Source organism: Strix uralensis, chromosome 14, assembly GCF_047716275.1.
Source record: "Strix uralensis isolate ZFMK-TIS-50842 chromosome 14, bStrUra1, whole genome shotgun sequence".
In the NCBI taxonomy this organism is placed as follows: Eukaryota; Metazoa; Chordata; class Aves; order Strigiformes; family Strigidae; genus Strix; species Strix uralensis.
In genome coordinates this window covers 20,991,954-21,002,675 of record NC_133985.1, presented here as the reverse complement: position 1 = coordinate 21,002,675, position 10,722 = coordinate 20,991,954, and positions in this window count along the sequence as shown.

The following is a 10,722-nucleotide window of genomic DNA, read 5'->3' as shown; positions in this document are numbered from 1 at the left end:
AGCGGCTCGGTCCCAGCGTGGCGAGCGCCGGCTCCTCAGGGGGAGCGGATTGTTCAGGGCGTCCCGCTCGGCAAATCTCTGCTGAGGGGTCGAGGGGGGGATGTTTGTAATCGCTTCGTCTGGCTTCGCAGCGTTTGCCTTCTCCCTATAGTCCTGAGAACGATTGCTGTGTCCTTGCTGGTGTTGAGTACTTGGAAATAAATCTTTTCACTTCAAATATAAGCATTAAATACTATTGGTTGTACCACCGTGTAGTGCTTAGATTAAAAAGGGTGTGTTGCATTTGTTTCCTTTGAAACAATTTATACTGAAAGACTTCTTGAATTTTGGGTTTATTCTGACCTTTTAAGAGAGGAGTGAGGCACAAGCGTAAGCTTTCAGCAAAACAGGAAACTAGTGGTGAGCCTCAGCTACCTTAGTGTACTCGGACACTTGTTTTCTACCTAAAGGAAAAGATGTCAGTAAGATAGAGACAAATAAGATGCAATAAAAAGGAATGAAAGATGTATCTGTGATCTGTAATGGATTATGTATTTTTATTGCAATTTGCATCTTAAACTGTAGAGGTATTAGTCAATGCAAGATTTCCCTTAAATAACTTCCAAAAGACATGATCAGTAAAAACAAACACTCTTTCACTTAAATGAGTTGAAATTTGGACAAAATGTACCCTGTTGAAATGATCAAATCAGCAAGGACTTTTCCTAGTTAATAGGTGTTAACTGTCTCAGTCAGGATTTGACTAATACAGAGTCTAAATTGTTAATTTGCTTCAATAGTTGACAAAGAATTTAACAATTACTTAGTGAGCAAGGGGAAAAGAATGTTGGCTTTCACAGGTCAGTCTTGGTTTCTTGGTGTCATACTTTCCTAGTACGCATCAGTTTGTCTGAATGACCAAACTCAGGTGTTTTGTTTTTCTTCCAGAATGTTTTTACATAGATTTGCATCTTCAGATGTTCTTAGTTTTGTAAAGTTGTAGAAGGAAAAGTGTTAATCACTGAAAAATTAAAAGTTTCAAGAACTTAGTTTGTAGCACATCTTCCTTAATACTCCCAAAATAACCTTGAACAAATAAATGCAAAAACCATGAAGCAATAACATCGTCTCTTGTGTAGCTTGCCAAGCTAAAGTTTATCTTCTTTAATAACTGTTGACCTTCTGGCATAGTCAGATGTTTTCAGACCACATTTAGCTCTGTGTTTTCCATACAGACAGTGAAATTCATGGTGAAACTGGAGTAGATTACATCTTTGAACTCCTTATGGTGTCACTCTTACAGTTAATGATGCTTCTGTCTACAACAAATAAGTAATTATTCTTAATTTTTTACTTATTTTCCACAACATTCAGAAAAATCTGAACCTACAGTTTTGCTGCTCTGTGCCTCAGTCTCGAGAGAAAGGAGTGCTTCAGCACCTTGTCAGAGTAACTGATCCAGAACAAGGTGGTCTCTGCTCTTGGATGATGGTCACTTCAGGCTGGCAGGAAGATGGCACTGGTGGCAGTGAGTGTTCAAAAAAACCCCTGCTCTACTTGGAAAAAAGTGTACTTTGCTGCATCTGTACCCCTCTCCACTTCTTTCTGTGGGTGTACAAATGGTGTGAGCTGGCACAGGAAGGGCTGCGTGGGGTCAGGGTCACAGAAGGGGCCAGGTGGGAAGGGAGCTGTGGAGTCTGGCTGTAACCCTTGGGCAGAGAGTTGACCCAGCTGAAAAAGAGGATGTGCTGGGTATCCACGCCAGTGCTCAAAATGGGGCATCACCTGCACCCATCTCTGTTTCTGGATTAGGAAGGATGGAGTGAAGAGGAAAAATAAAACCTTCTTAGCAGCAGGAAACTATTAACCTCGCTTATTTGCTTATGAAACTACAACCAAAGTCCTGTGATGTTTTATCTGATAGGTGTGGGGAAAGCCCAGCTAGTGTGGATTGGACAAGGCTCCTGACAGATTGCAATAGTGATCGCTGCTGTCTTCAGAGCGATTGTGATGGTTCCGAGCCCACTGCTGGTTCACAGGAGCATAGTGTTAAAGTGCTCGCCAAGGAGCCCTTTTTGTTTGAAAGGACTCATTCATAACTCATGACTGCCAGGACAAACCCCACTTGGGAAGGGGCAGGTGATTCAGGCTCCCTGCTTGCAGCTGAAGCCGTGCCATTGATTCGGAGAGAATTCGGAATTTGGTACAGGAAACTCAGGATTCAGTTATCTGAATGCTCACAGAGAAGGGGAAAATTTTGGTTTCCATCTCCACCCCAAGCATTAGCTCTGTATTTTATCCTGATGCTGTTTTGAATAGTCTATATGTGGATCAGAAGTCAGATCTCGTTCCTCCCACCTAATTGAGAGTCTTAATCAATAGGTTAGAGAATCATGGTTGCTTTTCCCTTCTTTCTTAGTTATGTGAGCCTTCAAAGGAGAACAAAATACTGAAAGAGTACCTGCTGTGTTGCATAAGTTGGGGGGTTGTTAGTACTTCGGATACGCAGTAAGATCAAACTGTGAATTGTGAGGTGGCAGTAATAATACTTTGTATTTAGCATGTGAATATATGTCAGGCTTTTGTGTGTGTGGTTTGTAACTAAGGAGATCAACTGGGTGTGCCTGCCACGATGAGTCAAGGGTAGCCCGTACTGCTGTACACGATCCTAGCCCTTGAGTCAGTGACAAGTGTTTCGTATGTATGGCATTCCTTAAAAAGATTAACTGTTCCAGCTGACTGCACTTAGGTTTACACACCTCAAGTTGGTAGGTTATTCGGCTTTTTTGCAAAACCACCTATAGTGCCAATTAATTCTGTAACGGTCTGAAATGAATCTCAAAACGCATTGACGTGTGCGTTAGCAATTGCAATCATCTTATCAGTTACTGCAGTAACACCAACATTTCCACTGTAGTACAAGACAAATCAGTTGGCATTGAAACTATGCAGGTTTGTATTGCCGGGCATCGTACAACTACGTGGATGTAGTGTTGATTAAGCATTGTAGAGTAAGGAAGACATAAATTAGTTTTCTTCACACTTATGTCTCTCTGAATATTTTACTGGTTCTAAATTATCTGTCGATGTGTGCCTGAAGTGTCTGTTGCTATGGTGTTTTAATACTAAATGCAGAATGGCAAGGCTATACAATGTTGTAATAATGAGTTGCCACCTTCTGATGTGGGCCTGCCACCTTTGATTAATACATTTTTTTGTAAACAAAGAGTATAGACACTGGTACTTCAGTGTCTCTGCTGCTATGGGGAAAGAGACTTTTCCTGATCAGCTGAAGTCAGAAGCACACATCATGTAATCTCTCGCATATTCAGATACTGGCCACTTACTGAGACAAAATACTGTACATTTTATGTCTTAATAGTCCCATTAAATTAGCTAAATCTTCTGATCTTCAGTAGAATGATTGCAAAAGTTGGGAACTAGAAAAGCAACTATTTATGTCAGATATTTGTGTTATGTCAGCATGAACAAATATTATTTCTGTGTATTTGACTCATTCCAGAGTCCAGAGAGTGCATGACAAAATCAGTGACATCAGTAATTCCACTATCAACAGAGGCCTACTCACCTTAGAAGTTCAATTAAATGGCTTCTCTAAAGGGTGGAATCTCGTTATTAATCACCTTCTATACCACAAAACATACTGCTTGAAATTTGCTGGTTCATAGTTTACTCTGGTGTAGAGAAAGCAGGGAGTGTACAGTCGTCTTCTTGAAAGAAGTTACAAAGTAACTGTGAAAAATCACATTTTCAAATCACTATGGATACAGAGATTTGGTAGTCAAGAACCTTTAAAAAGCTAGGAAAAGAGTGCTCATTCATGTATATTAGGTTTTTAATATTTTGCAAATATTTTGTGTCCTACTCTCTCCCCAGGAGCATGGCTCTCGGCTCGTGTGCCCAGCCTGGCACAGTCTCCTGGCTGGCTGGGCAGGAGCTGTGGTGACAGAGGGGCAGCGCTGTGCACCTGAGCATGTGGCCACCTTCCTCCTCAGTTCTGAAAATGCTCCGTATCATCCAACAGCTTTAATCTTCAGAGCACTTGACAAATACTTCCACTGCCAGGACAAACACGATCACTATCGTGGCCAGATGGACAAATACATGATTTCAGCCCCATTGAGGAAGCAGATACTGAAGTTAACTAACTTTCCAAACATGACAGAAGCGTTTAGAGTCAAGAGACCCCAGTTCAATAGATACTTGGGCACATGCTGAAACTCCTTCCTGTTAAACAAATAATGTAAACATCTGTGAAATGTCCTGCTAAGCTTGTGCTAGGAGGCTTCAGGCTTGCTGATTGCTGCTGTGGTGCTCTGATCACCATAGCTCACCTTACAAGTACTTTCTTTGGAAAAACCTCGCCTATTGTTCAGTCCTTTACATAAACTACGTTTTAAGCACACAACAAATTATTAATACATACAAGCAGTTGTCATGGAGATAATACGATCCAAAGTGGGTTTTTTAATAAGTGGTACAAACTTGGCACGTCCCACATGCCTTGTACAGACAATTCCTACATAGTGTTTCCTGCGTTAGGCATGGGATCGATATATTTTTCCTTTTCGTGCCAGCACACTATGGAGAAACCACTGTTTCTGGCTTTCAGATGGTTGGCTTTAGGAATCTGAAAAATGTGGGACTTGTATTTTTTTTCAAGTCGCAACATCTTAGCAAGGGGCTGCGCTGCTCACTTCTGTGAAATCTCAAACACAACGTGACAGCTGAATTATGGCTAAAACCTCTGCAGGTTATATTTTCTCTCCTCATCTTGGTGCAAAGACTTACGGCAAAATGCAGTAACTAATCCAAAAGAGGGCAGCTGGCTAATGTAGCTGGGGGGGCTTCAGGGCCATAACGAGGATGGTTTTCCTTGGAACAAGTCTGGGATCCTATTAAACGCCCCTAAATCCAGGAGGACCAAGCGCCGTACCTGCAGACTTAGGGATATCAAGCCTCAGCTCTCCGAGATGTTTTGTCCATGCTTGTCATTAGCATTTCTGCTGTTTAATTGTGCCCTTGCAAAGTGGTACACAGCGCAGTTCAACCAATCGGTAGGACTCTTAGTTTTCTTCTGTGCCTCTTTTTCTTCTCTTTTCCTGGAGATCTTGTTACACTTTAGCCAGGCAGCACCTAAGTGATGTAGCCATTCTGTAAGCTATTTATTTGAGTGAATGAATGAAATTCTCTGCATATTACAGCTATTGCATATTTCTTTTCAGATGTTTACTCTTCGGTTAATAGAACGTCACAATTACTGTCATAATGACCTTCATCTGGGCCAAGCAACCCGAGAGTTAAGCTATAGAAAGACTGCAGAAAGGGATTGCATCAAGAAAACGTGAGGTATTCCTCCCTCGCTTTCCTGCTAGGTAAATGTATGTTTCCTTCATGGCACTGCCAGTATCTTGTAGTGAAGGAAGCATGAACCCAGTTGGGGAGTACCCATGACTTCTAGAAGTGTGTTAATATAATATCCGTGTTGTTTTGGAGACGTCACAGATGTCTTGCATGACGAAACGGGTACACACAGCCTGCTGAAGGTGGCTTGGCTAAACCTGCCTTGCCACCCTGCTCAGCATCAGCTCTCAAGCTCAGTTCCAAGCAGTGCAGTGTCCTGGCTGCTTCCTCTGAATAGAGAGACTGGGGAGGGAAATTTTCTTTTGAAATCTATTTGTGTATGTGCTAAAGGACAAAGGAGAACCGTGATATACGCGCTGCACAGGCACACTTATTCTTAGATCATGATTTCACTTCAGTGTGGTTAACAAGTGTATTATTAGTAAAAGCTAGTTACAAATAATAACCTGACCTTATTTTTAACCTAATACTGAATCAGATTTCATTGTAATAGGTGGGTTCACTGCTGTGCTTTGCTCTTTGAATATTATCATTCAGAATTTCAGTGCCTTCCATCTTAGCTATTAAAAATAGGTGGCAAGTTGGGTAATTATTATTGTTCCAAATCTCGTTTGCAGCCTTACATAACAGCGTTCTCACCAAAAGCCTTATTTTAAGGGTGGAGTGGAAGAACATACTGTAGCAACCTGAAATTATTTGCACTACTGTAGCTGGGTTATACAGAGCCTAGATAGAAATGTCTCTTCTTTTTTGAGGGAACTTTGAGAGCCGGTTTAAGATTCATGAAAATAAAGATATAAATGAAAATAAAAATGCATGGACTGCCTCAGCTTTGACATGATAAAGCCATGTGTTGTCAACACACCTCAGTCCTGAGCATAAGCATCCTTGGTAACCCTCTATTGCCCAAGCAGAAACTACTAGTCATGCCAATTCAATGACAGTCAAAATATTTGTGAGTGTAATAATAGTAAATATATAAACATGCAAAATGAAATAACAATGGTAAATTACTTGGAAAGAGAATATCCCCAGGTGGATGGAGCTACACTTGATAAACCTGAGCTTCCTCAACTTGATAAACCTGAGCTTCCTCATTAGTAACACTGTGTTCATAGGCAAAGTACTGTCTCCGTTTTTACTCGCTAAGACTATTCACCCTTCCAGCCCTGAGCTGGGTCACCTTTCCCCACCTTTCCTCATCATATCCATCAAACTCATGTGACTTGGGAAGGATGAAAAATGGTTGGGAAGAGGCAGTGGTTAGTCCTGAGAACATCAGATACCTCCCTTCAGTCATAACAAACTCCCCAGCTCTCCCAGTGATCACAGTAACAACAAACCCTGATCTCCTCTATTTGAATAATAAACTTTATTTTTTCATCTCCTATTTCACTGCATGCTGTGACCTCCTGGCTTGATTGACGTCTTTTTTGCATCAAAGCTAGCATCATTCTTCCTGATTGCCATTCTTCTCCTCTATCCCTTTTCCTGTGCATAACTTCCTTTCCTCCCCCTTTTTAGCCTCACTGAATCGGATTTAGCCAAATGATCCACCACACCTCGTAAGCTCTGGAAACGTCATTCTAAACTGAGCGGCCTTTCTCAGTTTAGAATGTTTAGAATGTTGTGAAGTTGTGTGTAAGATAAATATAATGAAAATAAAAAATACACTGTTATAAATTTGGCTAACAAAAATCTTGCATTTGGCCAAAGAATGAGAAATGGCCATGAAGGGTGACCTGTTAATCTCACTGGTAGATGGTAATGCCAAAACTCGGCATTTCAGCTGGAACTGGGATTTTACTGACAGAGTGTCTAACTTATTTTTTTTTATGTATATGGCCTTAGTGATAACTGCTGTGTGTGCTCACTGGCAAAGTACCACTCTCCTTGTGTTAGCCCCATAGAGCACATCTCCACCATATTGTATTGCGTGTCTGTCATACAGATGCTTTCCACACCCAGCAGTTGGAAGTCCAAGCCAACAAATCCTAAAAGTTTGCAGGCTTAAAAGCTGGGCTTGTGCTGGGCTGCCCAAGCACACGCTGAACCTGAGCTGTGTTTGCTGAATAACTAGCTGAATTTCACTCGTAGGCAGTAAGTGCATCCAAAAGCTGTTGGTCTCCGTGTATTCAAAGCCAGGAGCTCGTACTAGCCTTGCTTGCTGCCGTGGCACACAGAGGTTTACTCTCAGGAGTACGTATCTAGCACAAGCATAATGTTAATTTGTACACTTCACCAGTGTGGTTTTCCTCCTCAGATTGCAAACTGAAAAGATCAATGAAATTATGACTGTTGTTTTCATTGGATGAATAATTACTCCATAATTAAATAATGATATCGGGTGTATTATCAGACAGAAGAACTGGTTTCAGAAAACTGTCATTAACTTGAGCAATTAGAATTTTTCAGTTCCATAATGAATGTATATTTATTACAGGACTGAATGAGTGGAGAGGCGATGCAGGACGAGGGGGAGGAGCCTGCCAGCTTCACAAGGGAGGCTCTCTCACATGAAATCACTTCGGGACACTGCACAGCAAGTTTAATTTTGATTCACGTTTTACTGTCAAAAATAATCTTACAAAAGCCTGGCTGAACTTCCTCAGAAGAATGTTCGTTTCAGAAGCAGCACCTTCCAGGGCACCAAAGCTATAGCACATACTAGTCTCAACAGCGTAAGTGTTAAACCTACCACTCTTGTGTTGCAGCTGTTCCTAGATGAAGCCCCTCAGTGTACATTTTCATAAATTGCCCTCTTTGTCCTGACTATAGTTAGACTTCCCTTAAAAAATGGTATCTATTACAGTGGGAGATCATTAATATTAATTATTTTAGTAGTCCAGAAAACTTTATTGGTACAGCTACGACTGCTCTAATTTTTTGACAGTGTCCAACTGGAGACAGTCAGGCAAATGTACCAAAATCTATCAAGAAGATAATGTGTAGATAATATACCAAGTGAAAGAATTTCCACAATAAAGGTGTGTACGTTACAGTTGCCTTGAGATAGGGCTGACTTCTTCCAAAACAAGTTCTTCAGGTTTTATGTGACTATTTAATACACTTCTGTGTTCGAGAAAATAACTCTTGCTCTTACTCTGTACTGTGAAACCAGTATAGCAGGAGGCACCATGGGCTGGTGAACAGATCAGAAGACAGGAGATGTCTCTTGTATCTGTTTAAAGATTTTCAGGGCCATTTCAACTCCCACTTCCCCTTCTGTGAAGTGTTACAGCTACTATTAATTTTGCTGGTTATATGAGCAGATTTTTTAAACTGAAATACACTTTCTTCAAAGGGTAAGGTATCTTTAACAGAAAAGTCACAACTATTAGGTGAAGAAACTCACTCTTTTCTTATCTCTGTCAATGAAAAAGCTTCTGGGCAGTGTCACTGGATGCAGATACTTGCATTTTGTTCATCTGTTTTAAATGTAAATGCTTTCTACATATAATCCAGAAGAAAAAAAAATATACTCCTTTTTGAGATGATAGCCTCTCTAAAAAATACTGACAAAGGGTGTCTGTAATGTGGCTTTTCACTTCCCGCATTTCTGTACCTTCTTTTGCCCCAGATGATTCTGCAGTGTTCCATGGCTTGCAGGCACAAAGGTAATTTCATTTATCCTGAAAAGCAGCTGTATCTAAAATGAAATCAGAACCACAGCACTGGACAATAAAATTTCTAGGTAAGGGAGTGACTAACAATTTATCCACTTGAAACTACCAATATGTATTTTTAACGTAGGGGTGCTACCAGCAAAGTACAGCTTACTGTCAAGTGAAACCATGGAGGTAACAGATGCTGGCAGTCTGGGTATAATACGTACCTGTGCATCCAAATCACTTCTAGTCCTCTTTTTTATGATGGGATTGTGAATTGTACTTTTTTGTAATTAAAGGGTGGAAAGATGGTGAGAACTTGAAGAGCTGCATCCATTAAATTAACGTAGAGAATGTCTCCACATTATAATTTAATATAATGGGATTTCAGTGAAATAAAACTATACAGCCTAGTGCTTGGGAATGTTTACTATATGAGAAGCTTCACTGTTAAAAGATTTCACTGAGTCATGCTACAAGTCCCTGCCAAATAGCAATCATATGACCAACCGAGTTAAAAAAGGGTGTTTCTTCATGCCAGTATATTTCACATGCCACCCTACAGTGAACCTTTTTTTGACTATACACCTGTGGATTTTACGTAACACCAAAGGGGGACAATGTAATGTCACTGCATAGGTTTAAAAAAGAGTAGATATTAGCAAGCACAAGTTAGCTGGTCTAGTATTAAGAATGGCACAACAAGAGGTATTTCAGAGGTAAAGGCAGACAATCCAAACCAAACATTGATACTGGTAAAAATCAATGAATGTTTTGCCAGTTCCAGGAATCAAAATGCTACTCTTTGGATGGCAACCAATTTCAAAAGTTCAGAGAACAAACCTTCTCATTTCTGTTGAGACAGGGTTTTTAATTACTATACTTAAGACAGAAAAAGAAAATCCAAAAGTAGAGACATGAATTTTATATGCAGCAGTGGACACTGCTAGGTTTTCCTAAATCTCAGAAAGTATTTGTACTTAACTGTAAATATTCGAGTGAAACTTGTATAATCTACATTTTGGGAATCCTATATTTTATTACTGAAAAGCTTTTTATCCATGGAAAATTACAGCAAATGTTTTGTACTAGTGAGTCTTTACTGCAGCAAGCTCCAGCTGTAGATACATAATACTGGTCTCCCACGCAGCTCCACCATGGCTAGCAATCAATACATTGTCTTCTGCACACAAAGGCTATTCCTCTAATAATCAGACATGGATAGGGATGAAATCATTATGGAAAATAGTCCTAGAAAGAATGCAAAGACTCACAATGGGCCCAAGTGTCCCTGCTGCAACCCTTACTCCAACTAAAATACACTACAGATTAACTTGCCTCAATAACTACTGAGTAAGAAAGTTAAAGGGACGAGCACGCATACCAAAGAAAGTTTAAATTACATTTCCCTTCAGTGTAATCTCTGAAATCACTGTTACGCTGCGTGGCAATAATTGAGAGGTCACAGAGGATTATGTGACCATTTATGTTGCATTCTGGCTTAAGTGTGTCCAACTCCAGTGATAACAAAATTGTTTCCATCTTCAGTAATGCTGCATTTGCTTCTAGGACTTAATGAAAGAATAATACGTTTATTAACTGCACGTATTTATCTCTCACTGAGGTTTTCAAATTTTCAGCATTCAACTACTGAAATGTCATTTCAGACATCCAGAAGCTTCTTTACCTGGTCTATAGAAACAAAAAATAGGGTGGTTAATAGTTTCAGCGTAGCACACACCCCACCTCT